Consider the following 17,439-nt stretch of genomic DNA (forward strand, 5'->3'; position numbering starts at 1 on the left):
ATGGTTTATGCCTGGAGCAAAAGGAGAAAGTGAGCTGGTCTGGCTGTAATGGGCAAAAATGATGTCTTCCCTGAGCCCTTACACTGTCGACACCTTGAAGCAGTGCGGGAGGGCCAGTGGTCAAATGGATCTCACCATGACTTAAATAAGCTCTTCCTTGGAAGCGGGAATTCCTAGTCGCCCAACTTCCTTCAACTTTGCGCAGTGGCAATATCGTAGCCCATGAGGTCTAACCGAGGCGTGATTATTGCTAATTGAAAACTTTTCCCAATACCCCGCCATGATGACTTGAAATATAGTCAGCATTGGCAATTTTTGCTGGTCTCTCAGGAGGCTTCATCCATGGTATGCAAAAGACAGAGTCTTAGCTCCTCCCAGTGTGGAGGAGAGTCCTCACTTCCCACAGCAATGTATTGATGGTTTATGCCTGGAGCGGAAGGAGAAAGTGAGCTGGTCTGGCTGTAATGGGCAAAAATGATGTCTTCCCTGAGCCCTTACACTGTCGACACCTTGAAGCAGTGCGGGAGGGCCAGTGGTCAAATGGATCTCACCATGACTTAAATAAGCTCTTCCTTGGAAGCGGGAATTCCTAGTCGCCCAACTTCCTTCAACTTTGCGCAGTGGCAATATCGTAGCCCATGAGGTCTAACCGAGACGTGATTATTGCTAATTGAAAACTTTTCCCAATACCCCGCCATGATGACTTGAAATATAGTCAGCATTGGCAATTTTTGCTGGTCTCTCAGGAGGCTTCATCCATGGTATGCAAATGACAGAGTCTTAGCTCCTCCCAGTGTGGAGGAGAATCCTCGCTTCCCACAGCAATGTATTGATGGTTTATGCCTGGAGCATAAGGAGAAAGTGAGCTGGTCTGGCTGTAATGGGCAAAAATGATGTCTTCCCTGAGCCCTTACACTGTCGACACCTTGAAGCAGTGCGGGAGGGCCAGTGGTCAAATGGATCTCACCATGACTTAAATAAGCTCTTCCTTGGAAGCGGGAATTCCTTGTCGCCCAACTTCCTTCAACTTTGCGCAGTGGCAATATCGTAGCCCTTGAGGTCTAACCGAGGCGTGATTATTGCTAATTGAAAACTTTTCCCAATACCCTGCCATGATGACTTGAAATATAGTCAGCATTGGCAATTTTTGCTGGTCTTTCAGGAGGCTTCATCCATGGTATGCAAATGACAGAGTCTTAGCTCCTCCCAGTGTGGAGGAGAATCCTCGCTTCCCACAGCAATGTATTGATGGTTTATGCCTGGAGCAGAAGGAGAAAGTGAGCTGGTCTGGCTGTAATGGGCAAAAATGATGTCTTCCCTGAGCCCTTACACTGTCGACACCTTGAAGCAGTGCGGGAGGGCCAGTGGTCAAATGGATCTCACCATGACTTAAATAAGCTCTTCCTTGGAAGCGGGAATTCCTTGTCGCCCAACTTCCTTCAACTTTGCGCAGTGGCAATATCGTAGCCCTTGAGGTCTAACCGAGGCGTGATTATTGCTAATTGAAAACTTTTCCCAATACCCTGCCATGATGACTTGAAATATAGTCAGCATTGGCAATTTTTGCTGGTCTTTCAGGAGGCTTCATCCATGGTATGCAAATGACAGAGTCTTAGCTCCTCCCAGTGTGGAGGAGAATCCTCGCTTCCCACAGCAATGTATTGATGGTTTATGCCTGGAGCAGAAGGAGAAAGTGAGCTGGTCTGGCTGTAATGGGCAAAAATGATGTCTTCCCTGAGCCCTTACACTGTCGACACCTTGAAGCAGTGCGGGAGGGCCAGTGGTCAAATGGATCTCACCATGACTTAAATAAGCTCTTCCTTGGAAGCGGGAATTCCTTGTCGCCCAACTTCCTTCAACTTTGCGCAGTGGCAATATCGTAGCCCTTGAGGTCTAACCGAGGCGTGATTATTGCTAATTGAAAACTTTTCCCAATACCCTGCCATGATGACTTGAAATATAGTCAGCATTGGCAATTTTTGCTGGTCTTTCAGGAGGCTTCATCCATGGTATGCAAATGACAGAGTCTTAGCTCCTCCCAGTGTGGAGGAGAATCCTCGCTTCCCACAGCAATGTATTGATGGTTTATGCCTGGAGCAGAAGGAGAAAGTGAGCTGGTCTGGCTGTAATGGGCAAAAATGATGTCTTCCCTGAGCCCTTACACTGTCGACACCTTGAAGCAGTGCGGGAGGGCCAGTGGTCAAATGGATCTCACCATGACTTAAATAAGCTCTTCCTTGGAAGCGGGAATTCCTAGTCGCCCAACTTCCTTCAACTTTGCGCAGTGGCAATATCGTAGCCCATGAGGTCTAACCGAGGCGTGATTATTGCTAATTGAAAACTTTTCCCAATACCTCGCCATGATGACTTGAAATATAGTCAGCATTGGCAATTTTTGCTGGTCTCTCAGGAGGCTTCATCCATGGTATGCAAATGACAGAGTCTTAGCTCCTCCCAGTGTGGAGGAGAATCCTCGCTTCCCACAGCAATGTATTGATGGTTTATGCCTGGAGCAGAAGGAGAAAGTGAGCTGGTCTGGCTGTAATGGGCAAAAATGATGTCTTCCCTGAGCCCTTACACTGTCGACACCTTGAAGCAGTGCGGGAGGGCCAGTGGTCAAATGGATCTCACCATGACTTAAATAAGCTCTTCCTTGGAAGCGGGAATTCCTAGTCGCCCAACTTCCTTCAACTTTGCGCAGTGGCAATATCGTAGCCCATGAGGTCTAACCGAGGCGTGATTATTGCTAATTGAAAACATTTCCCAATACCCCGCCATGATGACTTGAAATATAGTCAGCATTGGCAATTTTTGCTGGTCTCTCAGGAGGCTTCATCCATGGTATGCAAATGACAGAGTCTTAGCTCCTCCCAGTGTGGAGGAGAATCCTCGCTTCCCACAGCAATGTATTGATGGTTTATGCCTGGAGCAGAAGGAGAAAGTGAGCTGGTCTGGCTGTAATGGGCAAAAATGATGTCTTCCCTGAGCCCTTACACTGTCGACACCTTGAAGCAGTGCGGGAGGGCCAGTGGTCAAATGGATCTCACCATGACTTAAATAAGCTCTTCCTTGGAAGCTGGAATTCATAGTCGCCCATTTCTTCAACTTTGCGCAGTGGCAATATCGTAGCCCATGAGGTCTAACCGAGGCGTGATTATTGCTAATTGAAAACTTTTCCCAATACCCCGCCATGATGACTTGAAATATAGTCAGCATTGGCAATTTTTGCTGGTCTCTCAGGAGGCTTCATCCATGGTATGCAAAAGACAGAGTCTTAGCTCCTCCCAGTGTGGAGGAGAATCCTCACTTCCCACAGCAATGTATTGATGGTTTATGCCTGGAGCAGAAGGAGAAAGTGAGCTGGTTTGGCTGTAATGGGCAAAAATGATGTCTTCCCTGAGCCCTTACACTGTCGACACCTTGAAGCAGTGCGGGAGGGCCAGTGGTCAAATGGATCTCACCATGACTTAAATAAGCTCTTCCTTGGAAGCGGGAATTCCTAGTCGCCCAACTTCCTTCAACTTTGCGCAGTGGCAATATCGTAGCCCATGAGGTCTAACCGAGGTGTGATTATTGCTAATTGAAATCTTTTCCCAATACCCCGCCATGATGACTTGAAATATAGTCAGCATTGGCAATTTTTGCTGGTCTCTCAGGAGGCTTCATCCATGGTATGCAAATGACAGAGTCTTAGCTCCTCCCAGTGTGGAGGAGAATCCTCGCTTCCCACAGCAATGTATTGATGGTTTATGCCTGGAGCAGAAGGAAAAAGTGAGCTGGTCTGGCTGTAATGGGCAAAAATGATGTCTTCCCTGAGCCCTTACACTGTCGACACCTTGAAGCAGTGCGGGAGGGCCAGTGGTCAAATGGGTCTCACCATGACTTAAATAAGCTCTTCCTTGGAAGCGGGAATTCCTAGTCGCCCAACTTCCTTCAATTTTGCGCAGTGGCAATATCGTAGCCCATGAGGTCTAACCGAGGCGTGATTATTGCTAATTGAAAACTTTTCCCAATACCCCGCCATGATGACTTGAAATATAGTCAGCATTGGCAATTTTTGCTGGTCTCTCAGGAGGCTTCATCCATGGTATGCAAATGACAGAGTCTTAGCTCCTCCCAGTGTGGAGGAGAATCCTTGCTTCCCACAGCAATGTATTGATGGTTTATGCCTGGAGCAGAAGGAGAAAGTGAGCTGGTCTGGCTGTAATGGGCAAAAATGATGTCTTCCCTGAGCCCTTACACTGTCGACACCTTGAAGCAGTGCGGGAGGGCCAGTGGTCAAATGGATCTCACCATGACTTAAATAAGCTCTTCCTTGGCAGCGGGAATTCCTAGTCGCCCAACTTCCTTCAACTTTGCGCAGTGGTAATATCGTAGCCCATGAGATCTAACCGAGGCATGATTATTGCTAATTGAAAACTTTTCCCAATACCCCGCCATGATGACTTGAAATATAGTCAGCATTGGCAATTTTTGCTGTTCTCGCAGGAGGCTTCATCCATGGTATGCAAATGACAGAGTGTTAGCTCCTCCCAGTGTGGTTCCTCGCTTCCCACAGCAATGTATTGATGGTTTATGCCTGGAGCAGAAGGAGAAAGTGAGCTGGTCTGGCTGTAATGGGCAAAAATGATGTCTTCCCTGAGCCCTTACACTGTCGACACCTTGAAGCAGTGCAGGAGGGCCAGTGGTCAAATGGATCTCACCATGACTTAAATAAGCTCTTCCTTGGAAGCGGGAATTCCTAGTCGCCCAATTTCCTTCAACTTTGCGCAGTGGCAATATCGTAGCCCATGAGGTCTAACCGAGGCGTGATTATTGCTAATTGAAAACTTTTCCCAATACCCCGCCATGATGACTTGAAATATAGTCAGCATTGGCAATTTTTGCTGTTCTCTCAGGAGGCTTCATCCATGGTATGCAAATGACAGAGTCTTAGCTCCTCCCAGTGTGGAGGAGAATCCTCGCTTCCCACAGCAATGTATTGATGGTTTATGCCTGGAGCAGAAGGAGAAAGTGAGCTGGTCTGTCTGTAATGGGCAAAAATGATGTCTTCCCTGAGCCCTTACACTGTCGACACCTTGAAGCAGTGCGGGAGGGCCAGTGGTCAAATGGATCTCACCATGACTTAAATAAGCTCTTCCTTGGAAGCGGGAATTCCTAGTCGCCCAACTTCCTTCAACTTTGCGCAGTGGCAATATCGTAGCCCATGAGGTCTAACCGAGGCGTGATTATTGCTAATTGAAAACTTTTCCCAATACCCTGCCATGATGACTTGAAATATAGTCAGAATTGGCAATTTTTGCTGGTCTCTCAGAAGGCTTCATCCATGGTATGCAAATGACAGAGTCTTAGCTCCTCCCAGTGTGGAGGAGAATCCTCGCTTCCCACAGCAATGTATTGATGGTTTATGCCTGGAGCAGAAGGAGAAAGTGAGCTGGTCTGGCTGTAATGGGCAAAAATGATGTCTTCCCTGAGCCCTTACACTGTCGACACCTTGAAGCAGTGCGGGGGGAGGCAGTGGTCAAATGGATCTCACCATGACTTAAATAAGCTCTTCCTTGGAAGCGGGAATTCCTAGTTGCCCAACTTCCTTCAACTTTACGCAGTGGCAATATCGTAGCCCAGGAGGTCTAACCGAGGCGTGATTATTGCTAATTGAAAACTTTTCCCAATACCCCACCTTGATGACTTGAAATATAGTCAGCATTGGCAATTTTTGCTGGTCTCTCAGGAGGCTTCATCCATGGTATGCAAATGACAGAGTCTTAGCTCCTCCCAGTGTGGAGGAGAATCCTCGCTTCCCACAGCAATGTATTGATGGTTTATGCCTGGAGCAGAAGGAGAAAGTGTGCTGGTCTGGCTGTAATGGGCAAAAATGATGTCTTCCCTGAGCCCTTACACTGTCGACACCTTGAAGCAGTGCGGGAGGGCCAGTGGTCAAATGGATCTCACCATGACTTAAATAAGCTCTTCCTTGGAAGCGGGAATTCCTAGTCGCCCAACTTCCTTCAACTTTGCGCAGTGGCAATATCGTAGCCCATGAGGTCTAACCGAGGCGTGATTATTGCTAATTGAAAACTTTTTCCAATACCCCGCCATGATGTCTTGAAATATAGTCAGCATTGGCAATTTTTGCTGGTCTCTCAGGAGGCTTCATCCATGGTATGCAAATGACAGAGTTTTAGCTCCTCCCAGTGTGGAGGAGAATCCTCGCTTCCCACAGCAATGTATTGATGGTTGATGCCTGGAGCAGAAGGCGAAAGTGAGCTGGTCTGGCTGTAATGGGCAAAAATGATGTCTTCCCTGAGCCCTTACACTGTCGACACCTTGAAGCAGTGCGGGAGGGCCAGTGGTCAAATGGATCTCACCATGACTTAAATAAGCTCTTCCTTGGAAGCGGGAATTCCTAGTCGCCCAACTTCCTTCAACTTTGCGCAGTGGCAATATCGTAGCCCATGAGGTCTAACCGAGGCGTGATTATTGCTAATTGAAAACTTTTCCCAATACCCCGCCATGATGACTTGAAATATAGTCAGCATTAGCAATTTTTGATGGTCTCTCTGGAGGCTTCATCCATGGTATGCAAATGACAGAGTCTTAGCTCCTCCCAGTGTGGAGGAGAATCCTCGCTTCCCACAGCAATGTATTGATGGTTTATGCCTGGAGCAGAAGGAGAAAGTGAGCTGGTCTGGCTGTAATGGGCAAAAATGATGTCTTCCCTGAGCCCTTACACTGTCGACACCTTGAAGCAGTGCGGGGGGGCCAGTGGTCAAATGAATCTCACCATGACTTAAATAAGCTCTTCCTTGGAAGCGGGAATTCCTAGTCGCCCAACTTCCTTCAACTTTGCGCAGTGGCAATATCGTAGCCCATGAGGTCTAACCGAGGTGTGATTATTGCTAATTGAAAACTTTTTCCAATACCCCGCCATGATGTCTTGAAATATAGTCAGCATTGGCAATTTTTGCTGGTCTCTCAGGAGGCTTCATCCATGGTATGCAAATGACAGAGTTTTAGCTCCTCCCAGTGTGGAGGAGAATCCTCGCTTCCCACAGCAATGTATTGATGGTTGATGCCTGGAGCAGAAGGAGAAAGTGAGCTGGTCTGGCTGTAATGGGCAAAAATTATGTCTTCCCTGAGCCCTTACACTGTCGACACCTTGAAGCAGTGCGGGAGGGCCAGTGGTCAAATGGATCTCACCATGACTTAAATAAGCTCTTCCTTGGAAGCGGGAATTCCTAGTCGCCCAACTTCCTTCAACTTTGCGCAGTGGCAATATCGTAGCCCATGAGGTCTAACCGAGGCGTGATTATTGCTAATTGAAAACTTTTCCCAATACCCCGCCATGATGACTTGAAATATAGTCAGCATTGGCAATTTTTGCTGGTCTCTCAGGAGGCTTCATCCATGGTATGCAAATGACAGAGTCTTAGCTCCTCCCAGTGTGGAGGAGAATCCTCGCTTCCCACAGCAATGTATTGATGGTTTATGCCTGGAGCAGAAGGAGAAAGTGAGCTGGTCTGGCTGTAATGGGCAAAAATGATGTCTTCCCTGAGCCCTTACACTGTCGACACCTTGAAGCAGTGCGGGGGAGCCAGTGGTCAAATGGATCTCACCATGACTTAAATAAGCTCTTCCTTGGAAGCGGGAATTCCTAGTCGCCCAACTTCCTTCAACTTTGCGCAGTGGCAATATCGTAGCCCATGAGGTCTAACCGAGGCGTGATTATTGCTAATTGAAAACTTTTCCCAATACCCCGCCATGATGACTTGAAATATAGTCAGCATTGGCAATTTTTGCTGGTCTCTCAGGAGGCTTCATCCATGGTATGCAAATGACAGAGTCTTAGCTTCTCCCAGTGTGGAGGAGAATCCTCGCTTCCCACAGCAATGTATTGATGGTTTATGCCTGGAGCAGAAGGAGAAAGTGAGCTGGTCTGGCTGTAATGGGCAAAAATGATGTCTTCCCTGAGCCCTTACACTGTCGACACCTTGAAGCAGTGCGGGAGGGCCAGTGGTCAAATGGATCTCACCATGACTTAAATAAGCTCTTCCTTGGAAGCGGGAATTCCTAGTCGCCCAACTTCTTTCAACTTTGCGCAGTGGCAATATCGTAGCCCATGAGGTCTAACCGAGGCGTGATTTTTGCTAATTGAAAACTTTTTCCAATACCCTGCCATGATGTCTTGAAATATAGTCAGTAAGGTTGAGCGACTTTCATTTTTTTAAGATCGAGTCGGGTTTTGGGAAACCCGATTTTGTCCAGAGTCGAGTCGAGTGAAGTCGGCCGATTATCGCTTAAAGTCGGGGATCGACCGAAACACGAAACCCAATGCAAGTCAATGGGGAAGCATAGCTGGCAGTGAGTGGAGGCCAGGAAAACACCTACAGTGCCCATTTTAATGCCAAAAACATCCATTCTTGTTTTCTGAAGCTTGTCAATCTAAATTAACTTTATAATAATAGTTGGCCACTGGAAATTGGGGGTGATTTGGCAAAAGTTGTGGGGGGTAGGGCTGGTTCAAGGTTTTAGTGGGCACAGGAAACATGGACTACGTCACGGCGGTGGAGCAGTGAGAGGTAAGTATGTCAAGTTTGCAAGTGCTGTGATCCTAAGCAAGCAGGGGGGCCCACTCGTTGGCATTGGCACTGGCACAGGGCCCCTCAAAGTACAGCGGTGTGTTTGCACGGCGGGGGCGCCTCCCACCAGCAGCGACACTTTTGCGTACTCTGAGGGGCCCTGTGCCAGTGACGTCGCCAACGAGTATGCCCCCCCCACCTGATGAAGGAACCTGTACTTTCATCTGCACCTTCCTCTTTGTCCCTGTGTAAGGTGGTATAACATGCGGGAAGGGGAACCTGACTTTCAGCAGGGTCAGATTCTGGCTGTGTAGAGTGCAAGGGGAATGTAGTGGTCTAGGTCAATGTACCAGCAGACTCATGTAGCAGTGGCTGGGCAGTGGGCAGGATGAGGAGGAAACAGATATAGGGCCAAAGAATAAAGTAGGCTAAATGCAGTTCAAAATTGGTAACAGGACTAAACAGGCGGCATTGCTTTGTTGAGTGGAGTAGCAAACCCAGGAGCAGCAGACACTGTTTTAAGGGCCCAAACACACTAATAGGCCAAATGCAGTTTAATATCTGATACTATAGGCCGAAAGCCATAAGGTTGAAGCTCAGCTTTATTCAGTTGAGGGCAACACCAGGGAGGGGCAGACACCGTTAGTAGGCCGTAACCAAAGTTGAAGGCCAAATGCAGTTTAAAATCTGATACTATAGGCCGAAAGCCACAAGGTTGAAGCACAGCTTTATTCAGTTGAGGGCAACACCAGGGAGGGGCAGACACCGTTAGTAGGCCGTAACCAAAGTTGAAGGCCAAATGCAGTTTAATATCTGATACTATAGGCCGAAAGCCACAAGGTTGAAGCACAGCTTTATTCAGTTGAGGGCAACACCAGGGAGGGGCAGACACCGTTAGTAGGCCGTAACCAAAGTTGAAGGCCAAATGCAGTTTAATATCTGATACTATAGGCCGAAAGCCACAAGGTTGAAGCACAGCTTTATTCAGTTGAGGGCAACACCAGGGAGGGTCAGACACCGTTAGTAGGCCCTAACCACCATTTTGTTTTTTAAAAAACACTTAATGAGAGCCAGAAGGTTGAAGCACAGCTTTATTCAGTTGAGGGCAACACCAGGGAGGGGCAGACACCGTTAGTAGGCCCTAACCACCATTTTGTTTTTTAAAAAACACTTAATGAGAGCCAGAAGGTTGAAGCACAGCTTTATTCAGTTGAGGGCAACACCAGGGAGGGGCAGACACCGTTAGTAGGCCCTAACCACCATTTTGTTTTTTTTAAAACACTTAATGAGAGCCAGAAGGTTGAAGCACAGCTTTATTCAGTTGAGGGCAACACCAGGGAGGGGCAGACACCGTTAGTAGGCCCTAACCACCATTTTGTTTTTTAAAAAACACTTAATGAGAGCCAGAAGGTTGAAGCACAGCTTTATTCAGTTGAGGGCAACACCAGGGAGGGCCAGACACCGTTAGTAGGCCGTAACCAAAGTTGAAGGCCAAATGCAGTTTAAAATCTGATACTATAGGCCGAAAGCCACAAGGTTGAAGCACAGCTTTATTCAGTTGAGGGCAACACCAGGGAGGGGCAGACACCGTTAGTAGGCCGTAACCAAAGTTGAAGGCCAAATGCAGTTTAATATCTGATACTATAGGCCGAAAGCCAGAAGGTTGAAGCACAGCTTTATTCAGTTGAGGGCAACACCAGGGAGGGGCAGACACCGTTAGTAGGCCCTAACCACCATTTTGTTTTTTAAAAAACACTTAATGAGAGCCAGAAGGTTGAAGCACAGCTTTATTCAGTTGAGGGCAACACCAGGGAGGGGCAGACACCGTTAGTAGGCCGTAACCAACGTTGAAGGCCAAATGCAGTTTAATATCTGATACTATAGGCCGAAAGCCACAAGGTTGAAGCACAGCTTTATTCAGTTGAGGGCAACACCAGGGAGGGGCAGACACCGTTAGTAGGCCCTAACCACCATTTTGTTTTTTTAAAAAACACTTAATGAGAGCCAGAAGGTTGAAGCACAGCTTTATTCAGTTGAGGGCAACACCAGGGAGGGGCAGACACCGTTAGTAGGCCGTAACCAAAGTTGAAGGCCAAATGCAGTTTAATATCTGATACTATAGGCCGAAAGCCACAAGGTTGAAGCACAGCTTTATTCAGTTGAGGGCAACACCAGGGAGGGGCAGACACCGTTAGTAGGCCGTAACCAAAGTTGAAGGCCAAATGCAGTTTAATATCTGATACTATAGGCCGAAAGCCAGAAGGTTGAAGCACAGCTTTATTCAGTTGAGGGCAACACCAGGGAGGGTCAGACACCGTTAGTAGGCCCTAACCACCATTTTGTTTTTTAAAAAACACTTAATGAGAGCCAGAAGGTTGAAGCTCAGCTGTATTCAGTTGAGGACAACACCAGGGAGGGGCAGACACCGTTAGTAGGCCGTAACCAAAGTTGAAGGCCAAATGCAGTTTAATATCTGATACTATAGGCCGAAAGCCAGAAGGTTGAAGCACAGCTTTATTCAGTTGCAGCTTCTTTGCAATAATATAAAGAAGACGCGACAGGACAACACTCGGTGGATGCCATATCTGTGTTTTCAATGGAAAAAAACCTTTCAGTTAACTACTTGCAGGAGAACGTTTTTGTAGCTGGTGGCCAATTTTGGTACTGTACCAGTTTTTGGTTGTATGTGTTTTTGTTTTTAATGTTAAAATGTATGCATTTGATATCTCTCCAGTATTTTCTTTATTATAAGCAAAATACTTATTTTTATATTTTCTGATATTTTATACCGGAGTGTTCGTCGGGACACGCTTATAAACTTGATAATTGGTTCCAGGGGTACACGGGCAGCAGTGATCTGGTCAGTGGAGGCCTAGTGGAAGGAGGGACCGCAGACAGGCTTCGAAGGCCTAACATGATAAAATGGGCTGGCTGTAGGCACTTTATAATTGGTTCCAGGGGTACACGGGCAGCAGTGATCTGGTCAGTGGAGGCCTAGTGGAAGGAGGGACCGCAGACAGGCTTCGAAGGCCTAACCTAATAAAATGGGCTGGCTGTAGGCACTTTAAAATAGGTTCCAGGGGTACACGGGCAGCAGTGGTCTGGTCAGTGGAGGCCTAGTGGAAGGAAGGACCGCAGACAGGCTTCGAAGGCCTAACATGATAAAATGGGCTGGCTGTAGGCACTTTATAATTGGTTCCAGGGGTACACGGGCAGCATTGATCTGGTCAGTGGAGGCCTAGTGGAAGGAGGGACCGCAGACAGGCTTCGAAGGCCTAACATAATAAAATGGGCTGGCTGTAGGCACTTTAAAATAGGTTCCAGGGGTACACGGGCAGCAGTGGTCTGGTCAGTGGAGGCCTAGTGGAAGGAAGGACCGCAGACAGGCTTCGAAGGCCTAACATGATAAAATGGGCTGGCTGTAGGCACTGTAAAATAGGTTCCAGGGGTACACGGGCAGCAGTGGTGTGGTCAGTGGAGGCCTAGTGGAAGGAAGGACCGCAGACAGGCTTCGAAGGCCTAACATGATAAAATGGGCTGGCTGTAGGCACTGTAAAATAGGTTCCAGGGGTACACGGGCAGCAGTGGTGTGGTCAACGGAGGCCGATTGTAATGAGTGTCTGCCAGTTAGTAGTCAAAAAACAACAAATAAATGTGAATGTCTCGCATTAAAACAAAGACACTAAAGGGTGCAATCATTAGGTTCAGGGGTGGGATCCTCTGCGTTGTTTCAGACCTACTAATTTAGCGCAAAGTATTTACTGTGGTAAATAGAGGACACTGCCCCTGACTATGTTATGTACCATCATACATGTCAACACAATGGTATTGTCAGTGGCAGGTATGGAAGGATGTCAGCGCATAGACTAAACATTGGTGGGAGTGTGAGAGATAACTGTGGAAGTGGTAGAGCAATGTTTGACCTGGAGGTGGGTGAACTCTCTTGTGGCCGGCGGTACAGGCCCAGGGCCCCTCATGTTACAACAGTGTGTCTGACGTTGGGTGCGCACCACCACCGCCAGAGATACTTTATTGTACAATGAGGGACCCAGTACCAATGCCGTCGACCAAAAGCGAGCACACCCACCTCTTCAGGCAAACAGCTGTCTCACGGGTGCTTGCGCCAAGTCGCGATACCACGGCCCCGTGTGGGGAGTTTGGCCATTTAGGGAGGTGTAAACATGTCATATGCCGGACAATCAGCTGCAGAAAATTAGACATTAGAAAAGTAATTCACAGTAGTCCACAGGCAAGAGCTTTTCATAGGAAAGCTAGGTGTCGGCCGGGCAAGGCGGGGCAAAAGATTTTGAAATCCAGTTGTGGTTCATTTTAATGAATGTTAGATCGTCAACATTTTGGGTAGCCAGACGAGTCCTTTTTTCGGTTAATATTGAACCTGCAGCACTGAATACTCTTTCTGATAGGACACTTGCTGCCGGGCAAGCAAGCTCCTGCAATGCATATTCTGCCAATTCTGGCCAGGTGTCTAATTTTGAGGCCCAGTAATCAAATGGGAATGACGGTTGAGGGAGAACATCGATAAGGGATGAAAAATAGTTAGTAACCATACTGGACAAATGTTGCCTCCTGTCACTTTCAATTGATGCAGCAGTACCTGTCCTGTCTGAGGTCATAGCAAAATCACTCCACAACCTGGTCAGAAAACCCCTTTGTCCAACACCACTTCTGATGTGTGCACCCCTAACACTACTAATCTGCTGCCCCCTGGAGCTCGTGTGATAACGATCACGTGCGCTGTGTGCTGGGAATGCCTGAAGCAAACGGTCAACAAGAGTTGATTGTTTGGTTGCTAATATTAGTTCCAAGTTCTCATGTGGCATAATATTTTGCAGTTTGCCTTTATAGCGTGGATCAAGGAGGCAGGCCAACCAGTAATCGTCATCGTTCATCATTTTCGTTATGCGTGTGTCCCTTTTTAGGATACGTAAGGCATAATCCGCCATGTGGGCCAAAGTTCCAGTTGTCAAATCTCCGGTTGTGATTGGTTGAGGGGCAGTTTCAGGCAAATCTACGTCACTTGTGTCCCTCAAAAAACCAGAACCCGGCCTTGCCACGCAACCAATTTCCAGTGCCCCCGGGAAAGCTTCCGCATTAAAAATATACTCATCCCCATCATCCTCCTCGTCCTCCACCTCCTCTTCGCCCGCTACCTCGTCCTGTACACTGCCCTGACCAGACAATGGCTGACTGTCATCAAGGCTTTCCTCTTCCTCTGGTGCAGACGCCTGCTCCTTTATGTGCGTCAAACTTTGCATCACAGATGCATTAGGGGGATGCTCATGCTTATTACGGCGTTGTCTGCACTAACCAGCCGTGTGCATTCCTCAAAACACTGAAGGACTTGACACATGTCTTGTATCTTGGACCACTGCACACCAGACAACTCCATGTCTGCCATCCTACTGCCTGCCCGTGTATGTGTATCCTCCCACAAAAACATAACAGCCCGCCTCTGTTGGCACAGTCTCTGAAGCATGTGCAGTGTTGAGTTCCACCTTGTTGCAACGTCTATGATTAGGCGATGCTGGGGAAGGTTCAAAGACCGCTGATAGGTCTGCATACGGCTGGAGTGTACAGGCGAACGTCGGATATGTGAGCAAAGTCCACGCACTTTGAGGAGCAGGTCGGAGAACCCAGGATAAGTTTTCAATAAGCACTGCACCACCAGGTTTAAGGTGTGAGCCAGGCAAGGAATGTGTTTCAGTTGGGAAAGGGAAATGGCAGCCGTGAAATTCCTTCCGTTATCACTCACTACCTTGCCTGCCTCAAGATCTACTGTGCCCAGCCACGACTGCGTTTCTTGTTGCAAGAACTCGGACAGAACTTCCGCGGTGTGTCTGTTGTCGCCCAAACACTTCATAGCCAATACAGCCTGCTGACGCTTGGCAGTAGCTGGCCCATAATGGGACAACTGGTGTGCAACAGTGTCATCTGCCGATGGAGTGGTTGGCCGACTGTGGTCTGTGGAAGAGCTGTAGCTTCTGCAGGAGGACGAGGAGGAGGAGGAGGAGGAGGTGGTGCGAACGCCTACAGCCAACTGTTTCCTAGACCGTGGGCTAGGCACAACTGTCCCGAAATTGATGTCCCCTGAGGACCCTGCATCCACCACATTCACCCAGTGTGCCGTGATGGACACATAACGTCCCTGGCCATGCCTACTGGTCCATGCATCTGTAGTCAGGTGCACCTTTGTACTCACAGATTGCCTGAGTGCATGGACGATGCGCTGTTTAACATGCTGGTGCAGGGCCGGGATGGCTTTTCTGGAAAAAAAGTGTCGACTGGGTAGCTCGTATCGTGGTTCAGCGTACTCCATCAGGGCTTTGAAAGCTTCACTTTCAACTAACCGGTAGGGCATCATCTCTAACGATATTAGTCTAGCTATGTGGGCGTTAAAACCCTGTGTACGCGGATGCGAGGATAAGTACTTCCTTTTTCTAACCAGAGTCTCATGTAGTGTGAGCTGAACTGGAGAGATGGAGATCGTGGAACTTGCGGGTGTGCCGGTGGACATGGCAGACTGCGAGACGGTTGGAGATGGTATTGTTTCCGCCGGTGACCTAGATGCAATATTTCCTCCTACAAAACTGGTGATTCCCTGACCCTGAGTGCTTTTGGCTGGCAAAGAAACCTGCACAGATACTGCTGGTGGTGCGGAAAATGGTGGCCTTACAGTGACGGAAGGGATGTTGCGTTGCTGACTAGCTTCATTGGCCGAGGGTGCTACAACCTTAAGGGACGTTTGGTAGTTAGTCCAGGCTTGAAAATGCATGGTGGTTAAGTGTCTATGCATGCAACTAGTATTGAGACATTTCAGATTCTGACCTCTGCTTAAGCTAGTTGAACATTTTTGACAGATGACTTTGCGCTGATCAATTGGATGTTGTTTAAAAAAATGCCAGACTGCACTCTTCCTAGCATCGGATCCCTTTTCAGGTATTGCAGACTGAGCTTTAACCGGATGGCCACGCTGTCCTCCAACAGGTTTTGGCTTTGACACGCGTTTTGGGCCAGATACGGGCCCGGCAGATGGAACCTGTTGCGATGTTGATGCCTGCTGCGGCCCCTCCTCCACCTCCGCTTCTGAACTACTGCCGCCTGCACCCTGTTCCCCCAATGGCTGCCAATCGGGGTCAATAACTGGGTCATCTATTAACTCCTCTTCGAGCTCGTGTGCAACTTCGTCTGTGTCACTGTGTCGTTCGGTGGTATAGCGTTCGTGGCGGGGCAACATAGTCTCATCAGGGTCTGATTGTGGATCAGTACCCTGAGAGCGCAATGTGGTGTTCTGAGTCAAAGGAGCAGCATAGTACTCTGGCTGTGGCTGTGCATCAGTGCACTCCATGTCAGAATCAACTTGTAATGGGCATGGCCTGTTAAGTGTTTCACTTTGTAAGCCAGGGACGGTATGTGTAAAGAGCTCCATGGAGTAACCCGTTGTGTCGCCTGCTGCATCCTTCTCTCTTGTTGTAGTTTTTGCTGAAGAGGACAAGGAAGCGACTTGTCCCTGACCGTGGACATCCACAAGCGACGCGCTGCTTTTACATTTACCAGTTTCAGAAGAGGAGGCAAAAGAGCTAGAGGCTGAGTCTGCAATGTAAGCCAAAACTTGCTGTTGCTGCTCCGCCTTTAAAAGCGGTTTTCCTACTCCCAGAAAAGAGAGCGTTCGAGGCCTTGTGTAGCCAGACGACGAAACTGGCTCCACAGCTCCAGACTTACGTGGAATATTTTTATCCCCACGACCACCTGATGCTCCACTACCACTACCATCATTACCAGCTGACAATGAACGCCCACGGCCACGACCTCTTGCACCAGACTTCCTCATTGTTTTAAAAACTTAACCAAAGTAACTTTATTTGTTGCTGTCAAACAACTTACACGGTAAGCTATAACTTCAGTATGATTTCAATATCCCTTAACAGGTTGGTGAGACCACAAGGAAAATCAGGCACAATGTTACACACTCTGTTTTCTGTGGCACAAAATCACAGAGATGCCACACACACAGGACTGTCACTCAAGCACAAATGTCAATATTAATCTCCCACTTTTTTTTTTTTTTTTTCCCTCAGGGAGACTTTAGAAACCAAATAAGATAAATTGTTTTTTTCAGGGACAATTTAGAAACCAAATAATAATAAAAAAAAAAAAGCTTTCTATGGCCCAGTGCCCACTGAGTGAGAGATGGCACACACAGGAGTCAGGATCAGGAGTGGCACACAAGCCCTGAGGACAGTATTAATCTCCCACTGATGGATGTAGTGGTTTTTTTTTCAGGTAGATTTTAGAACCCAAATCAAGCAAAAAAATAAATAGGCTTTCTATGGCCCACTGAGTGAGAGATGGCGCGCACAGGAGTCAGGATCAGGAGTGGCACACAAGCCCTGAGGACAGTATTAATCTCCCACTGATGGATGTAGTTTTTTTTTTTTTTTCAGGTAGATTTTAGAACCCAAATCAAGCAAAAAAATAAATAGGCTTTCTATGGCCCACTGAGTGAGAGATGGCGCGCACAGGAGTCAGGATCAGGAGTGGCACACAAGCCCTGAGGACAGTATTAATCTCCTACTGATGGATGTAGTGTTTTTTTTTTCAGGTAGATTTTAGAACCCAAATCAAGCAAAAAAATAAATAGGCTTTCTATGGCCCACTGAGTGAGAGATGGCGCGCACAGGAGTCAGGATCAGGAGTGGCACACAAGCCCTGAGGACAGTATTAATCTCCCACTGATGGATGTAGTTTTTTTTTTTTTTCAGGTAGATTTTAGAACCCAAATCAAGCAAAAAAATAAATAGGCTTTCTATGGCCCACTGAGTGAGAGATGGCGCGCACAGGA

At 47.8% G+C, this 17,439-nt stretch overlaps 20 non-coding genes across 20 annotated transcripts; all 20 read left to right on the forward strand.

The window, feature by feature from the left end:
- The first annotated feature begins 193 nt into the window (after positions 1–193).
- LOC143777456 (U4 spliceosomal RNA) lies at positions 194–334 on the forward strand. The gene has a single exon (XR_013216189.1). It is a non-coding gene; the product is annotated as a U4 spliceosomal RNA (small nuclear RNA).
- Positions 335–609: 275 nt separating this feature from the next.
- Positions 610–750, forward strand: LOC143777743 (U4 spliceosomal RNA). Its single transcript, XR_013216447.1, has one exon. It is a non-coding gene; the product is annotated as a U4 spliceosomal RNA (small nuclear RNA).
- Positions 751–1,025: 275 nt separating this feature from the next.
- LOC143777765 (U4 spliceosomal RNA) lies at positions 1,026–1,166 on the forward strand. The gene has a single exon (XR_013216466.1). It is a non-coding gene; the product is annotated as a U4 spliceosomal RNA (small nuclear RNA).
- A 275-nt stretch (positions 1,167–1,441) lies between these two features.
- Positions 1,442–1,582, forward strand: LOC143777766 (U4 spliceosomal RNA). The gene has a single exon (XR_013216467.1). It is a non-coding gene; the product is annotated as a U4 spliceosomal RNA (small nuclear RNA).
- Positions 1,583–1,857: 275 nt separating this feature from the next.
- Positions 1,858–1,998, forward strand: LOC143777767 (U4 spliceosomal RNA). The gene has a single exon (XR_013216468.1). It is a non-coding gene; the product is annotated as a U4 spliceosomal RNA (small nuclear RNA).
- A 275-nt stretch (positions 1,999–2,273) lies between these two features.
- Positions 2,274–2,414, forward strand: LOC143777580 (U4 spliceosomal RNA). Its single transcript, XR_013216306.1, has one exon. It is a non-coding gene; the product is annotated as a U4 spliceosomal RNA (small nuclear RNA).
- Positions 2,415–2,689: 275 nt separating this feature from the next.
- On the forward strand, positions 2,690–2,830 carry LOC143777674 (U4 spliceosomal RNA). The gene has a single exon (XR_013216386.1). It is a non-coding gene; the product is annotated as a U4 spliceosomal RNA (small nuclear RNA).
- A 273-nt stretch (positions 2,831–3,103) lies between these two features.
- On the forward strand, positions 3,104–3,244 carry LOC143777457 (U4 spliceosomal RNA). Its single transcript, XR_013216190.1, has one exon. It is a non-coding gene; the product is annotated as a U4 spliceosomal RNA (small nuclear RNA).
- Positions 3,245–3,519: 275 nt separating this feature from the next.
- On the forward strand, positions 3,520–3,660 carry LOC143777757 (U4 spliceosomal RNA). The gene has a single exon (XR_013216459.1). It is a non-coding gene; the product is annotated as a U4 spliceosomal RNA (small nuclear RNA).
- Positions 3,661–3,935: 275 nt separating this feature from the next.
- On the forward strand, positions 3,936–4,076 carry LOC143777640 (U4 spliceosomal RNA). Its single transcript, XR_013216357.1, has one exon. It is a non-coding gene; the product is annotated as a U4 spliceosomal RNA (small nuclear RNA).
- Positions 4,077–4,351: 275 nt separating this feature from the next.
- LOC143777199 (U4 spliceosomal RNA) lies at positions 4,352–4,492 on the forward strand. The gene has a single exon (XR_013216011.1). It is a non-coding gene; the product is annotated as a U4 spliceosomal RNA (small nuclear RNA).
- Positions 4,493–4,761: 269 nt separating this feature from the next.
- LOC143777563 (U4 spliceosomal RNA) lies at positions 4,762–4,902 on the forward strand. Its single transcript, XR_013216291.1, has one exon. It is a non-coding gene; the product is annotated as a U4 spliceosomal RNA (small nuclear RNA).
- A 275-nt stretch (positions 4,903–5,177) lies between these two features.
- On the forward strand, positions 5,178–5,318 carry LOC143777220 (U4 spliceosomal RNA). Its single transcript, XR_013216030.1, has one exon. It is a non-coding gene; the product is annotated as a U4 spliceosomal RNA (small nuclear RNA).
- Positions 5,319–5,594: 276 nt separating this feature from the next.
- LOC143777232 (U4 spliceosomal RNA) lies at positions 5,595–5,735 on the forward strand. The gene has a single exon (XR_013216037.1). It is a non-coding gene; the product is annotated as a U4 spliceosomal RNA (small nuclear RNA).
- Positions 5,736–6,010: 275 nt separating this feature from the next.
- On the forward strand, positions 6,011–6,151 carry LOC143777681 (U4 spliceosomal RNA). The gene has a single exon (XR_013216391.1). It is a non-coding gene; the product is annotated as a U4 spliceosomal RNA (small nuclear RNA).
- Positions 6,152–6,426: 275 nt separating this feature from the next.
- On the forward strand, positions 6,427–6,567 carry LOC143777703 (U4 spliceosomal RNA). The gene has a single exon (XR_013216411.1). It is a non-coding gene; the product is annotated as a U4 spliceosomal RNA (small nuclear RNA).
- Positions 6,568–6,842: 275 nt separating this feature from the next.
- Positions 6,843–6,983, forward strand: LOC143777756 (U4 spliceosomal RNA). The gene has a single exon (XR_013216458.1). It is a non-coding gene; the product is annotated as a U4 spliceosomal RNA (small nuclear RNA).
- Positions 6,984–7,258: 275 nt separating this feature from the next.
- LOC143777458 (U4 spliceosomal RNA) lies at positions 7,259–7,399 on the forward strand. Its single transcript, XR_013216191.1, has one exon. It is a non-coding gene; the product is annotated as a U4 spliceosomal RNA (small nuclear RNA).
- A 275-nt stretch (positions 7,400–7,674) lies between these two features.
- On the forward strand, positions 7,675–7,815 carry LOC143777459 (U4 spliceosomal RNA). The gene has a single exon (XR_013216192.1). It is a non-coding gene; the product is annotated as a U4 spliceosomal RNA (small nuclear RNA).
- A 275-nt stretch (positions 7,816–8,090) lies between these two features.
- LOC143777250 (U4 spliceosomal RNA) lies at positions 8,091–8,230 on the forward strand. The gene has a single exon (XR_013216048.1). It is a non-coding gene; the product is annotated as a U4 spliceosomal RNA (small nuclear RNA).
- The last annotated feature ends 9,209 nt before the right edge of the window (positions 8,231–17,439 follow it).

The sequence above is a fragment of the Ranitomeya variabilis genome, chromosome 5 (assembly GCF_051348905.1).
Source record: "Ranitomeya variabilis isolate aRanVar5 chromosome 5, aRanVar5.hap1, whole genome shotgun sequence".
Lineage (NCBI taxonomy): Eukaryota > Metazoa > Chordata > Amphibia > Anura > Dendrobatidae > Ranitomeya > Ranitomeya variabilis.